Source organism: Pleurodeles waltl, chromosome 1_2 (genome assembly GCF_031143425.1).
Source record: "Pleurodeles waltl isolate 20211129_DDA chromosome 1_2, aPleWal1.hap1.20221129, whole genome shotgun sequence".
NCBI classification, from domain to species: domain Eukaryota; kingdom Metazoa; phylum Chordata; class Amphibia; order Caudata; family Salamandridae; genus Pleurodeles; species Pleurodeles waltl.
The window spans coordinates 71,389,866-71,414,256 of record NC_090437.1 but is presented as its reverse complement, the minus strand read 5'-3'; positions in this window follow the sequence as shown (position 1 = coordinate 71,414,256).

The following is a 24,391-nucleotide window of genomic DNA, read 5'->3' as shown; positions in this document are numbered from 1 at the left end:
GTGAGGGCACCCCTGCACTAGCAGAGGTGCCTCCATGATCTCCAGTTCCAATTTCCTGGCTGTCGTGATTGTGGGGACGCCATTTTATGCATGTATTGGACATAGGTCACTACCTCTGTCCAGCTACATAATGGTAACTTCGAACCTAGGCATGTTTGGTATCAAACATGTCAGAATTATCCCATTGCTGTTGCCAGTATTCAAAATATGATTCCATGCACTCTGGGTGCTCCTTAGAGGACCCCAGCATTGCTCCTACCAGCCTTCTGGGGTTTTCCAGGCAGCCCAAGCTGCTGCCACCCCTCAGACAGGTATCTGCCCTGCTGCTGCTTGAACAACTCAAGCCCAGGAAGGCAGAACAAAGGATTTCCATTGGGAGAAGGAGGTAACACCCTCTCCCTTTGGAAATAGGTGTTGCATGGTTTGGGAGGGGTAGCCTCCCCAAGCCACTGGTATGCTTTGAAGGGCACATTTGATGCCCTCCGTGCATAAACCAGTCTACACTAGTTCAGGGACCTCTAGTCCCTGCTCTGGTGTGAAAATGGACAATGGAAATGAGAGTGACCACTCCCCAGTCCATCACCACCCCAAGGATGGTGCCCAGAGCTCCTCCAGAGGGTCCCTGGGTTCTGCCCTCTTGAATCCAAGGTTAGCAGGGACCTCTGGAAGGATGTGAGTGGCTAGGTCAGGCAGGTGACACCAGAGCCCACTCCTGATAGGTGGTCACCTGGCTAGGTGTCCAATTCCCCTTTCAGGGCTATTTAGGGTCTCTCTCTCTTGGGTGGGTCCTCAGATTCAGCTTGCAAGATTACAGCAGGACTCCTCTGCAGCCTCTACTTTGACTTCTAGCCTCTGGAACCTGTGACTGGACCCTCCAGGAACTGACAATCTGCATCCACAATGAAGACTCTGCTTGCAACAATGTTTCCATGGCTCCTTCCAGCTTCTGCAACATTTCCCCAGCTGTGCATCTTCTGAGGGATGCAAGTCTTCAGTCTGCATGAGAAGGAAGAAGGAATTTCCCTTGGAGTGAAGGAGTCCGTCCTCTGCATCTGCAGGCACCAACTGTAACGACAACCACTGTACGGATCTCCTCTCATCCTGAGTTGTGTGGATCCTGTATCATGGGTGGTGGTCCAGAGTAGTCCCCTTGGTCCTCTGTGCCAGCTGTCCAACTTTGGTAGAGGTAAGCCCTTACCTTCCCATACAGGACAGTAACCCAGTGCACCACATCTCTTGCAGCTACCAAGGCTTGTTTGCATCTCCTCCAAAGGATCTTCAAGCTTTGTGTAGCCCCATTTCCCAGCACTCCCTCCTGCGATGCACATCCCTCTGTGTGCTTATCCTGCGGCGTGGGACCCTTTCTCAGTTGTTCTGGGTGGGCTCCTCTGTGACTCCTGGTTCCTTGTCCAGTGGGTCTCCTCTGGGAGATTCCTCTTCTCTTTGGGCTCTCTGCCTTGCTGAGGGTCTGCTTAGGACTCCCCCCAGGGGTTGAGTTCTCTTGGACCTTGCTGGTCCCCGGCAACTCCACTTTGTGCTTCTCTGCGATTTCTGCCTTTGTCAGGGCTTGTTGGTGGCTTTTTCACTCCACTGACCGACTGCAATCATCCATCCAGCGTGGGACACCGACTGCATCCTAAAGGACCTCTTCACCTGTTCCAGGGCTGCATAACTGACCATCTTCCACAGCTCTTCCTCTTCAGGAATAAACAACTGGTTTCTTGCAGTCTTGTCTGGATGTTGCATTTTCTTTGTTTCCTTCCTTTTGGGTGGCTTGAGGAAGAAACAGTAACTTACTAATTTCTTCCTGGTCCCTAGGGGGCACAGTGGTACTTACCTTTGGTGTTTCCTAGTACCCGCATCTCCCCTCTACACATTCCACTTACCGAGGTGAGGGTCCTGTGTTCGCATTCCATTTTTTTAGTAGATGGTTTGGGCTCCCCCTGGGCTCACTATTGTCTATTTCCATTTGCTCTGTTTTCTATCACTTTTATGCCCATCACTGATTACTAGTGTACATAGCTAGTGTGTTACTTACCTCCTATTGGAGAGTTGCCTCTCTAGTACTTTTGGTATTGTGTCACTAAAATAAAGTACCTTTATTTTTGTAACACTGTTTTCTTTCATTTGTGTAAGTACTGTGGGACTACAGTTGTATTGCATGAACTTTGCATGTCTCCTAGATAAGCCTTTGCTGCTCATCCACAGCTACCTCTAGAGAGCCCGGCTTCTAGACACTGCCTACACTTCACTAATAGGGGACACCTGGACCTTGTGTAAGGTGTAAGTACCTCAGTTACCACCACACACCAGGCCAGCTTCCTACCCTGGTGTAAGTATCTTTGTTTCTTGAAAAACATTTACCTCTCGTTAGACATAACTTAAAAAGGAGAGAGAAATCAACTGGACGGCAACAACAATTCCTCCCAAAAAATGATTTTCATTTTTTACAGAAGGATGTGCAGATCTTCCTCAATGTTCAAGCCCCCGGGGGTTAGAGTATCCAGCTCTTTTAAGTAACTTGACTCTAGTTGCCTTAACCTCTACTCTCTCCTGCCCCTTCTGATATTTTTCAGTATGGCATCAGCAGCAAAGTATGTTAGGCCTCTCACTTCACTGTATTGTTTTTCCACAAAGTGGCGGGCCACTGAGTACGATATGTCCTTATTCTTAATTATCCTCAAATGTTGCAAAATTCTTTTGTGTACAGGCAGCTTAGTGCTGGCTACATACATAAATTCACATGGGCAACCTTAGATTTAGATGGCAAATTCAGTTTTGTAATTAAAATAGCCATTTATCTTTTTAGCTGTTTTCATGAGTGGTGATTCATACTCTTTTTTTGTTAATATCATGCTGGCAAGCCTTACACCGTTACCACTTCTAAACCAATTATCTTTGAGTGTGCATTCAGGTGAACTTTTTACTAGCTCATCTCTTGCGCGCTTTGCAATAACACTTTTCTACACTGTACGAAATGCTACTACACTCTACTTGATTCTAATCTACCATACTGCAGTCAGAGACAATAGACTTTACAATGCCCTCCTTCACTGCACTGTACGACACTCCACATAACAACTCTCCACTTGCAATACTGCACCCTATGATTTGAAACATATTTTTATGAAAGATTAACAAAAAATATTGAAAAAAAGCAAAGGTTGAAGCTCAGTTATAGTTAGGAAAACATATTTTCCCTATGCAAACGAAGTTTAAACTACACAAACTTTAAAATTTTAAGTTGCAGTTATAACTTTCATTTACAATTTATCCACTATCTTTAAATTATTATAAGTAGAGGACGTCGCTACACACCCACTAACCAGATAACACTAACTATAACTTGTCACTCTAACATGCACTGTGTTATGATACATAATGTAATTTGAGAGGTTATAAATGTTGTAATGAATGCTATGATTTCACATGTTATAAGTAAGGTTTGTAAAATGTTCTCACCTGTACAGCCTATGTAGCTGCACTTTGCCACTTAAACACAAACATTATCAGCTATTTACAAAGTTTGAAAAGATTTTGCCTTTCACCCATCTATGGAGCTAACTTATTATGAGCAATGCTTCAATGCATGCACTACTCACTCAACTTAATTTCGCTTGGGTACACTTTTTGGAGAGAACTATTGATTGCAACCTCTTTAAAAAGCAATATATTACACATATCTTCAAATTTACAATAATGGCATTAACGAGCTTTGTATTGCACATTGTCATACAAATAGACTGACCGAAATGGGAATTGTTGTATAATACCTTTTTCGTAGTCTATTGGAAAAGAAACATTTACCATTTCGGGAGCCAAGGTAAAATCTTGGAGTGGTTCTTATCTATTTTTTATCTCACTGCTCTCAAACGGTGAGAATAGTTTGTTTCTCCTCCAATGAAAGACCGTTAGGTATGTCCCAATGATTTATTTTCAGCCCTACATTATTTAAAATACATCTCTCGCCTTGCAGCACTTATAAGAACATTTTGAGCTAGCACACGTCGTATGCTGACGATTCTCAAATGGTTGTCTTGGTTGTGGATGAATTCAAGGCTATCTCAATTTTGCTCAATTGTTTGTCTTCAGTGATGAAATGGATGAGTGCCAGTGCACTAAATGTGAATGGTGATACGACGAAGTCATTGTGTTTTGGCCATTTGTCAATCATCAAAGTTCTAAATGTGTGCCCTTCTGAGTTAGGTTAACCCCTACTCCAGTAGCAAAAAAATTAGGCATGACGATTGATAATAATCTGATCCTGGCCAAGCAAGTAATTAAGGTTATGATTTTCTGCTTCTTATATCTAAGGATGCTACTCAGTGTACTTCCAATGCCTCCTAAACAGATCCATAAGAAGGTAGTCCAGGCAACTATTCTGTCAGGCCAGAGCTACTGTAACGCTTTACTACCGACTAAGGTGATAAACCGCCTGCAGAGAATCCAAAAGTGGGCTTCGAGAATGCCCGCTGGTGTGACAAGCATGCCTCTCTTCTACTGAAAACTCTGCACTGGCTGAGGCTTGATAAAAGAATTCAGTTTAAAATTGCTTGTATGGGTCATAGAGCTTACTACAAGCTGGGCCCGGAAATTACAGCTGAGAAATTCCAGACCAAAGGTGTGCTGATGCTATCTTGTTTACTGTTCCCCGAATAAATCGGACTCAAAAAGGTGATAGATCCTTTTCTTTTTTGCCCCCCAAATTGTGTAATGTCCTCCCCCTACACCTAAGAAGGGAGTCTAATCGTTTAAAGTTTCGCAGACATGGGCGTTACAGTAAGTTGCATTGCAGTTAGCAGCCTTAGCGCCAGAGCACCGTTGTTAGGGTAACGGATGCACTTTATAAAACTTCATCATCAGTTTCACTGTGGTTTTTCCACAATGCTGACCCAAGCAGATTGTCCTCTCAATAGGTCTCTGCCCCCACTCCTCCCCTTGACTCATAGCCTGTCAGGAATGACTTGTGACTACCTGATTGCCATTTCACCCTGCCATTCACAACACATCCCAAGAACATCTGGATGTGTTTAATTTGCTGCAGAGTCCTGCACTCAGAATTGGAATGACTGACTTACTTATTCTTGATGAAGCCCTGTTTATAGGAACAAAATTGATTGTGCAATTACTGAATAATTTATGGTGTTTGTTCTCTTCAAATGCCTCCCCTCCCATCCGCATAAATCATAATGCTTAGCAGAAAGCTGAAAGCAAAACGGGCTCTGGGGCAATGGCTGCCAGTCTCCTGCAGGCAACCACTGCATGCTAAATTGCTTTCTGGTGGGCTTCTTTGCAGGCTGAGCTGCTCCCGCGCGGTTCCTTCCCTGCTTTAGTGACTTCAAAAATATTTTATTGAATGCCCAGAACTTTAATTCACGGTTCATTTAATGGAATGAAATAATCTCATTAGCAGTGGGCTCTGCTCATTTTCAGTTCGGAACATCTGCACTAAAAAAGTCCTCTGACTTGATGGGATCGGTATCTCAAGAGATTCTGAGGCCCACATTTATACTTTTTGATGCAAACCTGCGCCAGCGCAGGTTTGCGTCAAAAAGTTTAATGCCGGCTGCCGCCATTCCAACGCACCAGCCGGGCATCATATTTAAGGAATGATGGTAGCCGGCGCTGCGACCTGGTTAGCGTCAAAATAAATGACTCTAACCGGGCAGCAGAGGCGTAGGGAAGACTGGGGGTTGTGCGTCAAAGAATGGTGCAAGTCAGGTTAGAGTAAAAAAAAAGTTACTCTAACCTAACTAGCGTCATTTTTTGACGCACAGCCCCCATGGAAATGACTCCTGTCTTAACAAAGACAGGAGTCATGCCCCCCTGCCCAATGGCCATGCCCAAAGGACTTCTGTTTAAAAAAAAAAAAATTACTTACCTCTCCTTACCGTAGATGAGTCCCCCCATCCATGGGTGTCCTCCAGGGGTGGGCGGGGGTGGCAGGGATGTCCCTGGAGTCAGGGAAGGGCACTTGTGGACTGCTTCCATATTTGGAGACCATGGAAATGACCCCACGCGTCCCGTAATGCCTGCCCTAGGTGTTAAAATACAGCGCAAATCCAGCTGGGCGACATTTTTTAAGGCCCGCCTCCTCCTGTGCGTCAAAATGACACAGGAGGATAAAAAGGCGCACATGCCTTAGAGTCATTTTTTGCACGGGAATGCCTACCTTGCATGTCATTAGCGCAAGGTAGGTTTTCACGTGCAAAAAATAACTCAAACTCCATAACTTTGGCACCGGATGGGTCTAGCGCCAAAGTGTAAATATGGAGTTAAGTTTGCGCCCAATTTGCGACAAAAAAATGATGGAAATCCAGTGCAAACGGAGTATAAATATGGGCCTAAATGTGTATGATTGCGTTTCCCATGCCAAAGGTTTTTAGTGTCGTAATTTAAACTCGCACTGAATTAAACTCGGCATGCACAGCAAAGCTCACCCTTCTGTAAATGTATGCAAAGGGTAAAGGTCCGCTGTGAATCCGTGGACCCCTTGGATTTGGAGCAAATCCATATGAACTTAAATTGTTCATAGGGTCAACGTCTTATGTCAAAGCCTTATGCTAAGTCAAAGCAAGACGTGTGATTTATGCAAAATCACACATCTTCAATAGTTTACCCTTGTGAAGCTGTTTATGGATTCTATACTGAAGCATGTTCTTCGAGTGGAAATCCCACACTAGACACCAGGGGCTCACTTTCCCACTAAACCGAAAGAACAGTGCAATGGAGTATCCAGAAAATTAAAATTGCCCACACTTTGAACTAAAGCCCTGATGCCACAAAGTAAGAGCAGAAAGTCATCTAAACTCTCTTTAGAACAGCTTCCTTGTCTCTTCCATCCACTTTGCCATCCATCAATCCAATCAGCCATCCATCCTTGCATCCATTATTCCATCCATCCATCCACCTATCCAATCTTGCATGCAGCCATCGACTCTGCAATCAACCAGTCATCTATCCATCTGCTCTGCCATCCATCCATACTCTCTGCCATTCATCCATCAACTCTGCCATTCATCCACTCTGCCATCCATCAATCAAATCTGCCATCAATCCATCATCTGTCTATGCATCTATTCATTCTGCCATCCATCCACTCTGCCATCCAGCCATCCCCTCTGCCATTCAGCCATCACCTCTGCCATCCATCCATTCATCCATTCTGCCATCCATCAACCCACTGTACCAACCTTTCTGCCATCCATTTGTCCGTCCATCCATCCATTCATCCACTCTGCCATTTATCTATCCATCTGTCCGTCCATCCATTCTTCAATCCACCCACTCTGCCAGCCATCCATCCATTTATCAACTCATCCATCCGTTCTCTCTGCCATCTCTCCTCCCATCCATTCAGCCATCCATCCACTCTACTATTCATCCATCCATGTGCCATCCATCGTCATCCATTCGCTCATCTTTTCACCCTCTCATCCATCCCTTTTATCTGCCATCCTTTCATATATCTATCCACCTACCCATCCATCCCTTTAATCTGCCATTCTTTCCTCTGTGTATCCACCTGTCCATTCACCATTCATCCATCTATCTACTCTGCCATCCTTTAACTTGTCCATCCACTACCCATCCATCCCTTTTACCTGCCATCCTTTTACCTGTCCATTCACCTATCCATCCATCTTTTTACTCTGCCATCCCTTCACTTGTTCATTCACCTATCCATTCAGTCATCTATCCATCCCTTTATTCTGCCATCATTGAACCCGTTCACTCACCTATCCATTCAGACATCCACCCATCCCTTTACCATCCATTCACCTGTCTATTCACTCATCCTTTCACTTATTCATTCATCCACACTTCCTTCCCTTCATCCTTCCTTCCAAAAGTCGTTCTTTCTTTTCCTGTTCTGTTTACCCAATTGCCCCTTTTCCTTGCATCTGCTTGCTAGTTTCTTGATACTGTTTTCCACCGTTAATTAAGAGCTTTTGTCTGCCGAGTTCCAGACGGAAGAGGCCGTTCAAGAACCCCACCCCAGTTGTAGCTGCTAAAGCAGGGGGTTCACCACGCCCCTGACACAGTATCAGGTATAACAGACTTTTTTGAGCGAGGGCTACTGTTGACATCATGGATGTATTTCCCTTAATAAATCTGTAGTGAGCAATTGTTTATTCTATATACAGTGCAAATGTTCATGCATAAAGCTGTTTATGGATTATATACTGAAGCACGTTCTTCGAGTGGAAATCCCACACTAGACACCAGGGGCTCACTTTCCCACTAAACCGAAAGAACAGTACAATGGAGTATCCAGAAAATTAAAATTGCCCACACTTTGAACTAAAGCCCTGATGCCACCAGGTAAGAAAAGCAAGTCAGCTAAACTCTCCCTAGAACAGCTTCCTTGTCTCTTCCATCCACTTTGCCATTCATCAATCCAATCAGCCATCCATCCTTGCATCCATTATTCCATCCATCCATCCATCCATCTATCCAATCTTCCATGCAGCCATCGACACTGCAATCATCCAGCCATCTATCCATCTGCTCTGCCATCCATCCATTCTCTCTGCCATTCATCCATCAACTCTGCCATTCATCCACTCTGCCGTCCATCAATCCAATCTTCCATCAATCCATCATCTGTCTATGCATCTATTAATTCTGCCATCCATCCACTCTGCCATCCAGCCATCCCCTCTGCCATTCATCCATCACCTCTGCCATCCATCCATCCATCCACCCATTCTGCCATCCATCAACCTCACTGTACCAACCTTTCTGCCATCCATTTGTCCGTCCATCCATCCATTCATCCACTCTGCCATTTATCGATCCATCTGTCCGTCCATCTATCCTTTAATCCACCCACTCTTCCAGCCATCCATCCATTTATCAACTCATCCACCCGTTCCCTCTGCCACCTCTCCTCACATCCATTCAGCCATCCATCCACTCTACTATTGATCCATCCATCCATTTGCCATCCATCGTCATTCATTCACTCATCTTTTCACCCATTCATCCATCCCTTTTATCTGTATTCCTTTCATACATCTATCCACCTACCCATCCATCCCTTTAATCTGCCATCCTTTCCTCTGTGCATCCACCTGTCCATTCACTACCATTCATCCATCTATCTACTCTGCCATCCTTTAACTTGTCCATCCACTACCCATCCATCCCTTTTACCTGCCATCCTTTTACCTGTCAATCCACCTACCCATCCATCTTTTTACTCTGCCATCCCTTCACCTGTTCATTCACCTATCCATTCAGTCATCCACACATCCCTTTACCGTCCATTCACCTGTCGATTCACTCATCCTTTCACTTACTCATTCATCCACACTGCCTTCCCTTCACCCTTCCTTCCAAAAGTCATTCTTTCTTTTCCTGTTCTGTTTACCCAATTGCCCCTTTTCCTTGCATCTGCTTGCTAGTTTCTTGATGCTGTATTCCACCGTTAATGAAGAGCTTTTGTCTGCCGAGTTCCAGACGGAAAAGGCCCTTCAAGAACCCCACCCCAGCTGTAGCTGCTAAATCAGGGGGTTCACCACGCCCCTGACTCAGTATCATGTATAACAGGCTTTTTTGAGCGAGGGCTACTGTTGACATCATGGATGTATTTCCCTTAATAAATCTGTAGTGAGCAATTGTTTATTCTATATACAGTGCAAATGTTCATGCATAAAGCTGTTTATGGATTATATACGGAAGCATGTTCTTCGAGTGGAAATCCCACACTAGACACCAGGGGCTCACTTTCCCACTAAACCGAAAGAACAGTGCAATGGAGTATCCAGAAAATTAAAATTGCCCACACTTTGAACTAAAGCCCTGATGCCACCAAGTAAGAAAAGCAAGTCAGCTAAACTCTCCCTAGAACAGCTTCCTTGTCTCTTCCATCCACTTTGCCATCCATCAATCCAATCAGCCATCCATCCTTGCATCCATTATTCCATCCATCTATCCAATCTTCCATGCAGCCATCGACGCTGCAATCATCCAGCCATCTATCTATCTGCTCTGCCATCCATCCATTCTCTCTGCCATTCATCCATCAACTCTGCCATTCATCCACTCTGCCGTCCATCAATCCAATCTTCCATCAATCCATCATCTGTCTATGCATCTATTCTTTCTGCCATCCATCCACTCTGCCATCCAGCCATCCCCTCTGCCATTCATCCATCACCTCTGCCATCCATCCATCCATCCATCCATCCATTCTGCCATCCATCAACCTCACTGTACCAACCTTTCTGCCATCCATTTGTCCGTCCATCCATCCATTCATCCACTCTGCCATTTATCGATCCATCTGTCCGTCCATCTATCCTTTAATCCACCCACTCTTCCAGCCATCCATCCATTTATCAACTCATCCACCCGTTCCCTCTGCCACCTCTCCTCACATCCATTCAGCCATCCATCCACTCTACTATTGATCCATCCATCCATTTGCCATCCATCGTCATTCATTCACTCATCTTTTCACCCATTCATCCATCCCTTTTATCTGTATTCCTTTCATACATCTATCCACCTACCCATCCATCCCTTTAATCTGCCATCCTTTCCTCTGTGCATCCACCTGTCCATTCACTACCATTCATCCATCTATCTACTCTGCCATCCTTTAACTTGTCCATCCACTACCCATCCATCCCTTTTACCTGCCATCCTTTTACCTGTCCATCCACCTATCCATCCATCTTTTTACTCTGCCATCCCTTCACCTGTTCATTCACCTATCCATTCAGTCATCCACCCATCCCTTTACCGTCCATTCACCTTTCAATTCACTCATCCTTTCACTTACTCATTCATCCACACTGCCTTCCCTTCACCCTTCCTTCCAAAAGTCGTTCTTTCTTTTCCTGTTCTGTTTACCCAATTGCCCCTTTTCCTTGCATCTGCTTGCTAGTTTCTTGATGCTGTATTCCACCGTTAATTAAGAGCTTTTGTCTGCCGAGTTCCAGACGGAAAAGGCCCTTCAAGAACCCCACCCCAGCTGTAGCTGCTAAAGCAGGGGGTTCACCACGCCCCTGACTCAGTATCAGGTATAACAGGCTTTTTTGAGCGAGGGCTACTGTTGACATCATGGATGTACTTCGCTTAATAAATCTGTAGTGAGCAATTGTTTATTCTATATACAGTGCAAATGTTCATGCATTAATTCTTTGCTTGAATCACAGTAACTTTAACCCTATGTTTAAAAAAACGTCGATCGTCTGTATTGGTTTTATGGGACTTACATGTTCTATTCAGATTAAAATGACAATTTCTTTAGTGTCACATTTTTTACCCCCAAAAAATACCTTCAACTGAATCAGACACAGTTTGCCAATACTTTTTTTTTTTACAAAACGAAATGTGTTGGTGAAATATTAACTGTGCAGTTTTGAAGCACCTTGGAAGAACAAGCGACACAGCAACAAAGGTAACAATAGTCAAACCCATAACTGGATCCTTAACGAACTCTCTCTTAGACTATGTCAACTTATGCCAACTCCATTTATTCTGATCCAAACCGTATCCCTACACTAGTTGAAGGAAACCCATACTTTTTCTGTGTTTGATTAGACGCCTCAAACATAGGGACATCGTTTCCTATAAATATTATTCTGTACACCTGCTCAGCGCATCATCCAGATAATAAACTAAGGCTGCCAACCATGAACCACAGTTGCAGACAGAGAAGAACCCCTGGCGATAGTGAATTTTTGTCTGCCTACACCCTTAAGACCTTGAAGATTGACATCCCTAGAGTATGCCACACCATGTAATGTTTCGGTTATACACTTAGGATTATAAAGTTCTAACAAGAGCTACCAGTTTTGATAAAATACCCACATCTTACCTGCAAGAAAATTGGATTATTAGTTGACCTGGTAGTGAGACTATACCAAGTAATAATGTCTCTATTCTGTTACTTCAAGATAAAACTTAGCTCGGTCCTGGGATGCTGTGCACAGAACAGTCAGGCTTAAATCAAAGGACTCAAGTGTTAAGCATTTATCAGTACTAAAACAGTCAATAAGTAAAGAAAACAACACCATAAAAATCTCACACCAATTCATACAAATAATATATAGTTTATCTGTTTATAGACACCACAATAACAAACATCTGATGAAGGGAACTGGAGTAATGATTTTTGCATGTTTTTTAAAAAAAATCACTTCTTTTCACTCAAAAATGTTTTTTTCCAAGTTTACAAATCACTGCTTTTCAATCTTTGCGGTAGTTTATGAGCCCCGAATATGAGGGTTCTGGGCAAAGTCAACATTTCAGTCCCACTGCGATGCAAGTTCGGATCAGATGCAGGTGCTGGGCTGGTTTCAGTCAATATTTTACCTACGCACTTAGAAACTTTTGCTGATTCTTTTTCATGGTGAGGTTTATGGGGTCTTCTGCAGCTAGAAGTCAGCTTTCAGCTCGATGTAGATGGACAGGTGAAGTCCAGAGGTCCAGTGAAGAACCTTGGTTCTTGATGGTGTTCAAGGCTAACCACGAACTGGCAAATAGCCTATAAGGTGTTGATTCTGTGCCCAAAAACGTTATCCTTTTCCTTTAGCTTGCAAGTTGCAGTTTTGTGGGCAGAAAGCTTACTCTAGCACCAGCCAAGGGTCCAGGACCTGGAAGGCACCTCTTAGCACAGTCTTAAGTCCTGTCTTGATTCAGCAGCTGGAGCAGTCTTCCGTTGTGCAGCAATCTTTCTGAGCTTTGCAGGTTTAGCAAGGGCAGTTTTTCTTCCATCCTTTCTAAGTCCAGCAGTGTTATGAGGCTGGTAGCCATGGATTCAATTTTTATGCCAGCTTCGAGTTTGTGGATGGTTAAGAGATTCTTAGCCAATGCAGCTACAATTCCCACGGGTAATCCTACACCCTCTTACATCATTTCCTTTGAGTTTAGCACTAAACAATCCTAGAGTGCATCTCTTTGCCCTACTGCAAAATGGCAGGACCCTTTTTCCCTGGGTTAGAGCTATTGACACACCTATAAGGTGTGTACAGTATAATTAGCCACCCCTCCTGGAAAACGGGCACCTCAACTGGTCTTTCTTCTTTTGGGGAAAATGCTAGCCTGTCTACCTGCACAAGAGAATGGGCAGACTGAAGTGTTACACACAGTTGCCTATCAGAGATGGTCAAAAAACCAGCAACATTACTCCAAAAATTTGGAGTGAGAATACAAAGAGGCACTTTCTTACATTACCCTTTCATCTCTGATTTTCACATATTAACAAAAGGCAATTACGTTTCCACCTTTAAAACATGGGGCCCAATGTACTAAGAGACAGGTTGCAAAAAATGGCCTCAAATTGTGTACCCACTTTTTGCGACCTGTCTCTGATTTTGCTGTGTGACCTATGTACTAATAGATCAAATTGTGTAACCTCCTGTTGCAGTGTCACAAAACAACCCATCTCATCAATAATAATAATTGTGCAGGTTGCTAACTATGATCTCTTGTGATTGCCTGTAGACCCAGATATTGTGGTCTGCGCCATAGGGATATCAGTGGGAGCTCTTTCTTTTTCCAAGGGGCGGCCATTGTAGTTTTTGCTACTCCCAGACAATTCCACACAAGAAGATCTGCTTTTGTTTGATCTTTTTATATTTAGGGGTGTGCAGGCCCAACAGTACATGTGATAGATCAATAGGAAGAGGTAGCCTAATATTTGTTTGTGGCAGCTACAATTTACATCCAAAGGGCGTAAATATCTGGGCAGTCCTGCCAGATATGTTTAAAATCCTCTGTAACTCCTTACCTCATCTAGCATTGCGTGCTTGTGTCTGGATGGGTATATATTTGTGCAGTCTGCTTACACGTTTGAGTGCATGTAGGCTTACCAATCTAGGGTTACCTTGTAATGTGTTTAATTGCCAAGAAAGATACCAGAATGTTTACTAACATCGTGCCATAGGATCTTCTATTGTTTATTTCTGATGTCCCCTGTCAGGATGTTATTCAAGTGAGCCTTTCATAAACGCAGAGTAATGTGCAAGGCTTTTTGTAACTGTTTACAAAATTAGTTATAAGGACCTTTATACTTGTGACAAACTTCACAAATTTCTCTATCGGGGTAAACTCTCTGGTGGTCTCTTCTTTATTACATGGTTACACCATCCAGTGCCTCAGTTGGCTATAGTGATGTTGTTCATCTTCGTCTAACTTGTACTTTCTCTTGCATGAACCACATGTCTTGTCTATGGAACATATCATATGTGGTTAAACAGTTACCCCGTTTCCATTTGTTGGAAAGGCCCTGCTCTAGAGTTGGGGTAAAGGTGGGTCATAATGTAGAGTTATTTACAGTAATGAGACGATTGCCAGGTTTAGCTGTTTCTTAAGTGTGTTCCATACTGTTAAGTTTGTGCTAGCAGGGGTGCTAATGCACACATTAGGACATTGGTCTCTTTTATTTCAAAATAAGGTCCAACTTTAGTCCTGCCTAACTCTGCTCTGTCAGTACTTTGTCTGTCTGTCTTGGAGACCACTGTAATTGCTCTCAATTGGGCAGCTTTCTAATATAGTAAGAAATTATGAAGGGCTAATCCCTCTTCTGACTTGGGAAGACATAGGATGTATGGGCTAGTCTAATCTTGTTGCCCTACCACATGCAGTGTTTATGCTAACTTTTAGTTTGTTGGAAAAACGTTTTGGGAAGCTTCATCAGAAGTGCCTGAATGAAGTAACCGTTTCTTGGTAGACTTTGGGGGTCATTACAACCCTGGCGGACAGTGTTAAAGCTGCGGTAATACCGCAAACAGGCCGGCGCGCAAAAAAAGTGAATCATGACCGTGGTGGAAACCGCCAACATAGACAGCCACTTTAACACTCCGACCGCCACGGCGGTACAGACAAACAGCGCGGCGGTCACCGCCAACAGACAGGCGGAAGACAATGTACCGCCCACAGTATCACAACCCGCCAATCCGCCACCTTTTCCGGGGCGGATTCACCGTAGATAAAAACACGGCGGAAACAGCTTTTGCAATGGGAAAACGCTCACCTTCTACACACTCCACGAGGAAGGAGGACACCATGGAGCCGGAATTACAAATCCTACCTGCCCTTGTCTTCCTGCTCATTTCTGAACACTAGCAACGGCGGCGGCGAAGACAACGGTGAGTACTGCACCTATGACACAGGGCAAAAATTAGGGGGCACACACGAAACACCCCCACCCCGACCCCCACCCTCGCACATTATAACACATACAGCTATGCATGTCAAAACATCACAGTAACAACCCACACCCCCCCCGGAAGAATGCAAAAGACCAAAGGAAATCAGTCAAAAAATTGTAATGTATCAAAATACAGTTACCAAATATATACAGATATATATATATACACATTCAAAAGTATATACATTACGAGAAGCAGTGCAGGTATGCACATATCAATGTCCGTGCACCACTGGTCCAAAAATGCATGGGCGAGGCCCACAATAGATACCTGTCCACAAACGGAGAGAACACTGCTGGGGCATCAGATAGAAATACAACAGGCACCTCAGGGGGAAGGGAAGGGTGGGGCGGCACCTCAGCCAGATTACAGCACCACGCCAGATCCACGACGGGGCTCCATGCCCATTGATGTATCCTGGGGAGTGCAAAGCCACAGTCTCTCAAGTCTCTACAGTGGGTGGTTTGCCCACTGTACCATCCTGGGGAGTGCAAAGCCACAGTCTCTCAAGTGGATAACAGTCTCCACTGGTCCTGGAGGGGGAATGGTGCCCACACTGCATTTAGCTCCCTGTGACGGTTCCTGTACCGTCACAGTCCCAGCTGTACATGGGATAACGATGCTTGATGTGGCGGTGTTTCCTTGTTCAGCAGGGCTTTGCCATGGCGGTCTCTGATCTGTTCAGCGGTTCTCTGCCCTGTTCTGCGGTGCTGTGCCCTGTTCAGCGGTCTTCTCCATGGCGGTGATTCCCTTGTTCAGCTGGGCTTTGCCATGGCGGTCTCTGATCTGTTCAGCGGTTCTCTGCCCTGTTCAGCGGTGCTGTGCCCTGTTCAGCGGTCTTCACCATGGTGGTGATTCCCTTGTTCAGCAGGGCTTTGCCATGGCGGTCTCTGATCTGTTCAGCGGTCTTCACCATGGCAGTGATTCCCTTGTTCAGCAGGGCTTTGCCATGGCGGACTCTGACCTGTGCATTGGTGTGTGACATGACGGTCCCTCATTTTCCAGCGGGGTTGTGGCAGCCTGGGCCCTCCTGGGCACTGACTCCGGCGGTGGTCTCCTGACCAGTGACGATACTCGTGCCCTCCTGGGCAATGACTCTGGCAGTGGTCTCCTGACCAGTGACGATACTCGTGCCCTCCTGGGCAATGACTCTGGCGGTGGTCTCCTGACCAGTGACGATACTCGTGCCCTCCTGGGCAATGACTCTGGCGGTGGTCTCCTGACCAGTGATGATACTTGTGCCCTCCTGGGCAATGACTCTGGCGGTGGGCTCCTGACCAGTGACGACGGTGCTGGCGGTGGCGTCCCGGCCGCCGGGGAGGATGGTGCCCTTCTCCGCCGTGCTACTCTCACCAGACTGTGCAGACTTCCTCTGGCCCTTCACCACCTTTGGAGGAGTCACAGCTGACTCTGCAATCCCCCTGGGACCCTTGTGAGCAGTTTTGCCGCCCGGAGTCTTCACCCTGTCCTGTCGGCCACTTTCCAACTTTAGATGCTTTACAGGGGGTGGACTGGCAGTGCTTTGGCTCCGTGTCACACTGCCTGCCCTGGTGGCCGGTGCACTCCACACACCTGCAACACGCACCACTGGTACTGGAGTTTTTTGGCTGAGGCGCTACTAAGGGACTTATGAATTGGAGGGGTGGGATGGGGGCAAAGAGGTCAACGTTGCTGAGGGAGAGTTTATGACGAACACTGGGATGGGTCGCTGGAAGGGGTCTGGGAGTGGAGGAAGAGGAGGTGGTTGTAGGAGGTGTAACTTTAGGTGTTTTGGGTGCAGGTGCAGGTACTGGAGGCTGTCGTGAGGTGGATGGATGTTGGGTGTGTGGGTGCCCGCGTTTGTGTACTTTGGGAGTGGGCGTCACAGACACACTGGGAGAGGACACAGGGGACGTGTAAATGGGAGTGGGGGTGGTGAGTGCAGGTGAGCGGGGTGTGGTGCTGGGTGTTCTGGTGCAAGTCCTAGTGCCTGTAGATGTGGTGCATGCAGGTGAGAGTGTAGACGACACTGGGAGGGAGGAGGGAGATGATGAGGAGGGGGACACAGTGGAGGCAGTGGATGTTGCTGTGTCTGTATGTTTCTGATTCTTGTGTGAGTGCCTGTGGGATGTGTGGTGCCTATGTTTGCCTGAGCTACTTTTGTGTGTTGAGGTGTGTGCATGCTTGTCTGTTGGTGTGCTTGGGATAGGCTGGGGTACAGGGGACTGGGTCTGGGTGGAGGAAGTTGGAGGGGGGAGGCTAGACACAGGGACAATGGCTGCCATCAGTGCTGAGGCCAAAGATTGCAGGGTTCGATGAAGGGCAGCCTGACCAGAATGAATGCCCTCCAGGAATGCATTACCGTGTTGCAACTCCCTTTCTACACCCTGGATGGCATTCACAATGGTAGACTGCCCAACAGTGAGTGACCTGAGGAGGTCAATGGCCTCCTCACTGAGGGCAGCAGAGGTGACAGGGGCAGGGCCTGAGGTGCCTGGGGCGAAGGTGATGCCCACCCTTCTGGGTGAGCGGGCACGGGGCGAACGCTGAGGGGCTGCTGGGAGGGCGGTGCTGGTAGGGGAGGTGGCGGCTGTACCTGTGGAAGTGTGGGGCACAGATGGTGCTGCCACCACAAGGGAGCTCACATCGGCGGACGAGTCCGTGTTGCTGGTTGGTGATCCGGTGCCCGACGTGAAGCTGCCCTCGCCCTCCGTCCAACTGGTGCATTCTGAGTCCGTGGTGTGGCCCTCCATGGCCATGTGGGATGCAGCTCCCTCGTGCTCCGGTGCCACTGTACCTCCGCCTGATGATGCTAATGCACAAAAGAACTGGGAGAGCAGAAAAAGGGGGGGGGGGACGACAGAAGAAAGACAGGTTGAGTGCATGGCATACCGCTACCGTTGGCGGACAATACAGACACAGCAGCCCCCTGCACTACGCCGTGCTCCTGGCCTTTACAGATGCAATTCCTGGGATATGGCCTACATGGCTATGGTGGACATCTGCACAGATGGAAGCCACACGGGCATGTATACCTGTACTTGGCACTCTACTGCGGTGGGGTGGAGTGCCACATGGCCTGCATTACGGAGGGGCCTAGCCTATGGAAGTCACCCTGGCCTAGGGAAACCCACAGCCCTCCTCCCACACCTAGACCCCTCAACTGCACGCAAAGTCCCCAGAATGATTGTGTACTCACCCCCTTGTGTCTGCTGTGATGCCCTCAAGCGCCCATCCAACTCAGGGTAGGCCACCGCCAGGATACAGAACATCAGGGGGGTCATGGGGCGAGGGGCACCCCTCCCACGTTGGGAGGCCATCCCCAGCTGAGCCTCCGCCATCTTCTTGCTCCAGTGGCGAATGTCCTCCCATCTTTTACGGCAGTGGGTGCCCCATCTCTGGTGGACCCCCAGGGTCCGGACGTCCTTGGCGATGGCACGCCAAATGTCCTTCTTCTGGTGGGCGCTGACCTACATGACATGCACAGGGGAAGAAAAGAAGTCATTAGCAAGAGCACAGTCGAAGTGAGTGGCCCCCATCCCTGCCCTTGCCATGTGGCACATGCATTCACAGTCCTTCATGTTCACTGCACTCTGCCCCCTTCCCTCTTACAACCAGCCCTCTCCACCCAGGCCTAGCCCATACAACGTGCTCCCTGTGTACTTACCTGTTGGTCTGGAGGACCGTAGAGTAGCGTGTACTGGAGGATGAACCCGCCCACGAGCTTCTCCAACTCCTGAGCAGTGAAGGCAGGGGCCCTTTCCCCAGACGCAACAGCCATTGTCTCTTCCAGACCGAGGTCACAGCAGCACTTGCAGTGTAGGTCCTCTCCTGTCGAAGATCAGGTATCAAGTGATTGAACAGATAGAAAATGGCGGTCACGTCCGCAGCAGTGACGTCCGCGGCGGTGCGTATCATCACCGCCGGCGCACTTCATCATTGGCTCCTGGGACCCATAGGGTCCAATGTTAACCAATGCAGCATTGCGCTGCGGTCTACGACCGCCTACCGCAACGGTGTACAATGCCAGTGCAATTACCTCACATCCCACTGTCCCAGTTTAGAGGTCAGGCAGCCGCCATTTCAGGGGTCCACATGGCTTAATTTGCAACTGCGTCACACATACCTGGGCCTACACTCAACACACATACAAGAAGAATTTTTGTCTTTGGTGTCGTGTTCTGTGTAACTGTGGATACATACCTGGGATTTTGTTGACTCTGTGGTCGCTGTTGTCCTTTCTAGGCACCGTCAGCTTGGACATTTGAGAACATGGCGGAATCCTCCGATGTACCGACCGCTGGTGGACCTGTTGATAATGGAGGAGCGACATTTACTCATCACCTACAGGTTTGACCGTGCCACTATCCAGGAACTATGTACCCAGTTGGAGCCAGACCACCATCCCACAGGAATCCCCCCTGACGTGCAGGTGCTGTCAGTGCTCCATTTCCTTGCAAGTGGGTCATTTCAGACAACAGTGGCCATGGCATCAGGGATGTCCCAGACTATGTTTTCCAACGTGTTGTCCAGAGTGTTGTCTGCCCTGCTGAAACACGTAAGGAGCTACATAGTTTTCCCTCAGGTGGAGGATTTGCCAACAGTGAAAGGTGACTTCTATGCCCTTGGACATATCCCCAACATCATAGGTGCTATTGATGGCACCCATGTAGCTTTGCCTCCCCCCCACAGGAGTGAACAGGTGTACAGGAACAGGAAGAGTTATCATTCCATGAATGTACAGATGGTATGTTTGGCAGACCAGTACATCTCCCAGGTAAATGCTATGTTCCCTGGATCAGTGCATGACGCCTACATCCTGCGCAATAGCAGCATTCCTTATATGATGGGTCAACTCCAGAGGCACCGGGTGTGGCTATTGGGGGACTCTGGTTACCCCCAACCTGTCCTGGCTATTGACCCCAGTGAGGAATCCCAGGACCAGGGCCGAGGAACGCTACAATGAGGCCCATGGGCGGACTAGGAGGGTGATCGAATGCACCTTCGGCCTCCTGAAGGCCAGGTTCAGGTGCCTGCATATGACAGGTGGTTCCCTATTCTACTCACCAAGGAAGGTGTGCCAGATCATCATCGCCTGCTCGATGCTTCACAATCTTGCTTTGCGACGCCAGGTGCCTTTTCTGCAGGAGGATGGTCCAGATGGCGGTGTTGTGGCAGCTGTGGAGCCTGTGGAGCCTGTGGACAGTGATGAGGAGGACGCTGAGGAAGAAGACATAGACAACAGGGAGTCAGTCATACGGCAATATTTCCAGTGACACACAGGTGAGAACAGTTTTCTTTTTTACATTACATTCACTTTCAGACTTCTACCTCTATCCTGTCTGTCAGTTCATAGCAGTATTTGGTCACTGAGTTGTACCTTCCCATTACGGTTTCACAGGTGTGGTTAGCAACGTGTGTCATCTGCTTGCATCCTTCAAGGACTTGTGATGTGTGACATAGGTATGTTGGCTATAAAATTGGAAAGCATGTTGACACTGTCATTGATTATACATATTTACCAAATCACAGACTGACTCCAGATTGTTTTGTGGTTCAAGGGTGTTTATTTCAGTGCTCAAAAATGGAGGGGGGTAGTGATATGGTGATGGGGGACGGTGGAGGAATGTCCATGGCAGAGTCCAGTCCATTAGTCACACAGGTGCACTGCCCATATGGGCATAGGAAGTGGAGATGGGGCAGTTCCAATCGGGACAGGGTAACAAAATGAGACAGTGGGAGGACAATCAGGGTGGTCTCATTTCCTGGCGGGGGTCTTGCCATCTTGCTCTGTCCTGTTCCTAGATCTCAGGGACCGCTTGCGGTGTGGTTGTCCGTCTGCAGGGGGTGGGGTGCTGGTGTGGTGGTCCTGTGGTGGGGCGTCCTGTCCACTAGCGCTGGCGGAGGTGGTGGGCAGTTCATCGTCCATGCTAGTGTCAGGGGCCCCTTGGAGTGCCACGGTGTCCCTCATGGTCTTTTGTATGTCCTTCAGCACCCCTACGATGATGCCCAGGGCGGAGCTGATGGTTCTGAGCTCCTCCCTGAACCCCAAATACAGTTCGTCCTGCAGGCGCTGGGTCTCCTGAAACTTGGCCAGTACCGTGGCCATCGTCTCCTGGGAGTGGTGGTATGCTCCCATGATGGAGGAGAGGGCCTCGTGGAGAGTGGGTTCCCTTGGCCTGTCCGCCCCCTGTCGCACAGCAGCCCTCCCAGTTCCCCTGTGTTCCTGTGCCTCCGTCCCCTGGACCGTGTGCCCACTACCACTGCCCCCAGGTCCCTGTTGTTGGGGTGGTGGGTTATCCTGGGTTCCCTGTAGTGGTGGACACACCGCTGATTTACGTGTCCTTGGTACAGAGGTATGGGCCCGCTGGGTGGGTGCTGTGCTGGTGTTACCAGAGAGTGGAAGGTCAGTGTTGGGGTGTGCCTGTGCAAGGGGAACCGACTGTCCCGAGGCCCACGATGGTCCGGGCTGGTCATCAGGATCCAGTAGGGCAGAGCTGCTGTTGTCACTGTGGGCCTCTTCTGTGGGTGGAGTGGAGATGTCTGGACCCTCCGGTGTGGTGACGTTCCGTAGTGGTCCTGCATGGATATAAGAGCATGATTAGTGCATGTGTGTGAGTAATGGTGTGCAATGGGTGGGTGTTTGTGTACCCCAGTGCAAGCATTCCTGTGTGTGGGTTTGTGTGATGATGGTTAGGGAGTTGTTATGGGTATGTGCAGTGAGCATGCTTTGGTGAGGGCTGACCATGCTTTGTTTTTGCATGCGGGGCGTGGTGTTGGGATGGGTGGTTTGTGTTATGAGAACATTAGTGAGGAGTTGGAGAGATAGGGGAGGGGGTGAGGGTGGGGGGGTGTGATGGCATGCAGGTAGGGTGGGGGATATAATAGTTGAGATTTAACTTACCAGTGTCCATTCCTCCACCGACTCCTCTGTGGCCCTCTGGATGCATGATGGTCAAGACTTGCTCCTCCCATGTTGTCAGTTGTGGGGGAGGAAGTGGGGGTCCGCCGCCAGTCCGCTGTACCACGATGTTGTGCCTGGATACCACAGAACGCACCTTCCCCCGTAGGTCGTTCCACCTCTTCCTGATGTCCTCCCGATTTCTTGGATGCTGTCCCACAGCGTTGACCCTGTCCACGATTCTTTGCCATAGCTCCATCTTCCTGGCTATGGAGGTGTCCTGCACCTGTGAGCCAAATAGCTGTGGCTCTACCCGTAGAATTTCCTCCACCATGACCCTGAGCTCCTCCTCGGAAAACCTGGGGTGTCTTTGGCGTGACATGAGGTGGTGTGGGTGATGTGTGGGGTGGTGTAAGTGTTGATGTGTGTGGTGATGTGTAATGGTGTGTGGTATATTGTGCGTGTAATGTTGTATGGATGATGGTGTTGTGTGCCTCTGTGTGGTGGGGTTCTCAGTTGCTGTGCTCTCTGTCTATCTGGCCTTCGTCTCTAATTTTTTGTCGTAGGGGTTTGTGGGTGATGTGGGTGTGTGTTTTATATTGTGTTGGATGTGTGGGAGTGGTGTTTGTATGTGTATCAGGTGTGTGTATTTCGAATTGTCCAATGTGGCGGTGTTTTGGAGATGTGTGTGTACTTTGAGCACGGCGGTGTGTACTGCCAATGGAATACCGCGAATGAAAGACCGCCGCGTGGATTTGTGTTTCGTGATTGCATGGGCGTGTTTCTGTTGGCGTGACGGTGGAGGTTTTGTTTTCGCCAGTTTATCACTGACCTTTGGTGTGGCGGTCTTGTGTGGGTGTCTGAGTTTCGGCGGTTTCCGAGATGTGGGTCATAATAGCTGTGGCGGAATTCCGCGGCCGCGGCGGAATGTGTTGGCAGTCTTCTGCATGGCGGTAAACGCATTTTACCGCCAATGTTGTAATGAGGGCCTATGTGTCTTTGTTGCATTTATCCTGTCTAAACATGACTGTAATGATTACACAGTGCATTAAGGAGTTGTGGGTGGTTTAGCTTGTACAGATACGATGGGTCTGGTATTATATTTTGCTCCTAAATATTTGTGGTTGCCCATTCGAAAAGAGTGTTGCCCCCTCACAAAGAATTGCTGTCAATTGGAAACTCTTGGACCCCTTAACCTTGGCTGAAGAAAGACAGGTATGTCTACTTTCTCCCTTCTTTTTTGCGCTTAGTATTGAAGCTTTCACAAATAGGAAAAGAGAGGATGGAAAGGTAAGGGGCATTAAAAGCTTTCTCTGTATCGAGGAATACCAGATTTGCTAGTATTGTTTTTTATTTTACTTTTAAAACAAGTTGGCCTACTGTGTGAATGTTGTCATGAGTTTGTTTGCCATTGATGAGGGCTGTTTGATCTGAGTGTGTAAGGCCTCTGAGTAGAGTGTTTCATCTATTAGCTAATATTTTACAATATAGTTTTGCATCTATAGTAAGTAAAGCAATAGCTTATATGGTGGTATGCTACCATTACTTCACAGTCTTTACTTTGTGAGGTGCTACATTGCAGGTAAGTACATTGGAAGGGACATTATATTGCAGGTAAGTATATTGTAAAAGTTTCATTTACAGGAATTTTTTCAAGTATTTTACGTTGTATGCCTTTGACTCACAGCCAAGTACATTATATAGGTGTATCTGTATACGTGTGAGTGTGGGTGTGGGTGTGGGTGAGGAGTTTTTAGGGATTAGAGATGGGTAATATATAGAGAGAGTAAGGAGTTTTAACAGTTCAGGGATAGTTTGTGTACAAAGGTATTAGGAAGTTTTTAGGTTTCGGGGATAAATTTTGAATAAGAGTAGTAAAGGAATTTGAACGTGCAGAGATGGGTAAAATAAAATTACTTTATGATAATTAAAATACAATTAATTATATTAATTAAATAAAACAATTATTATTAATGTATTATTTAAAATACATATATATTTCCATTCAATTATTTTTTGGGATTCAAACATATTTTAATTTAGAATATTTAATAAAAATAATTATATATATAAATAGAGAGACATGTATACATTATATATATACTTTTATATCTACATTTAAATTAAAAATATATAAATTCGATTAGAAGGGGTTAAACAAATACCTTCCAACCTGCAAAGTAAAGGCACCTTAGATGTAAAACCATGCAAAATATAAATGCACTCCAGATGTAAATTCATACAATGTAAAGGCCCTTCCGAAGTAATGACTGCGATGTAATGTTTCCCCATGTAATGACCTGTGAAGTAACAACTTACATTTCTATGTGACTGGCATCTT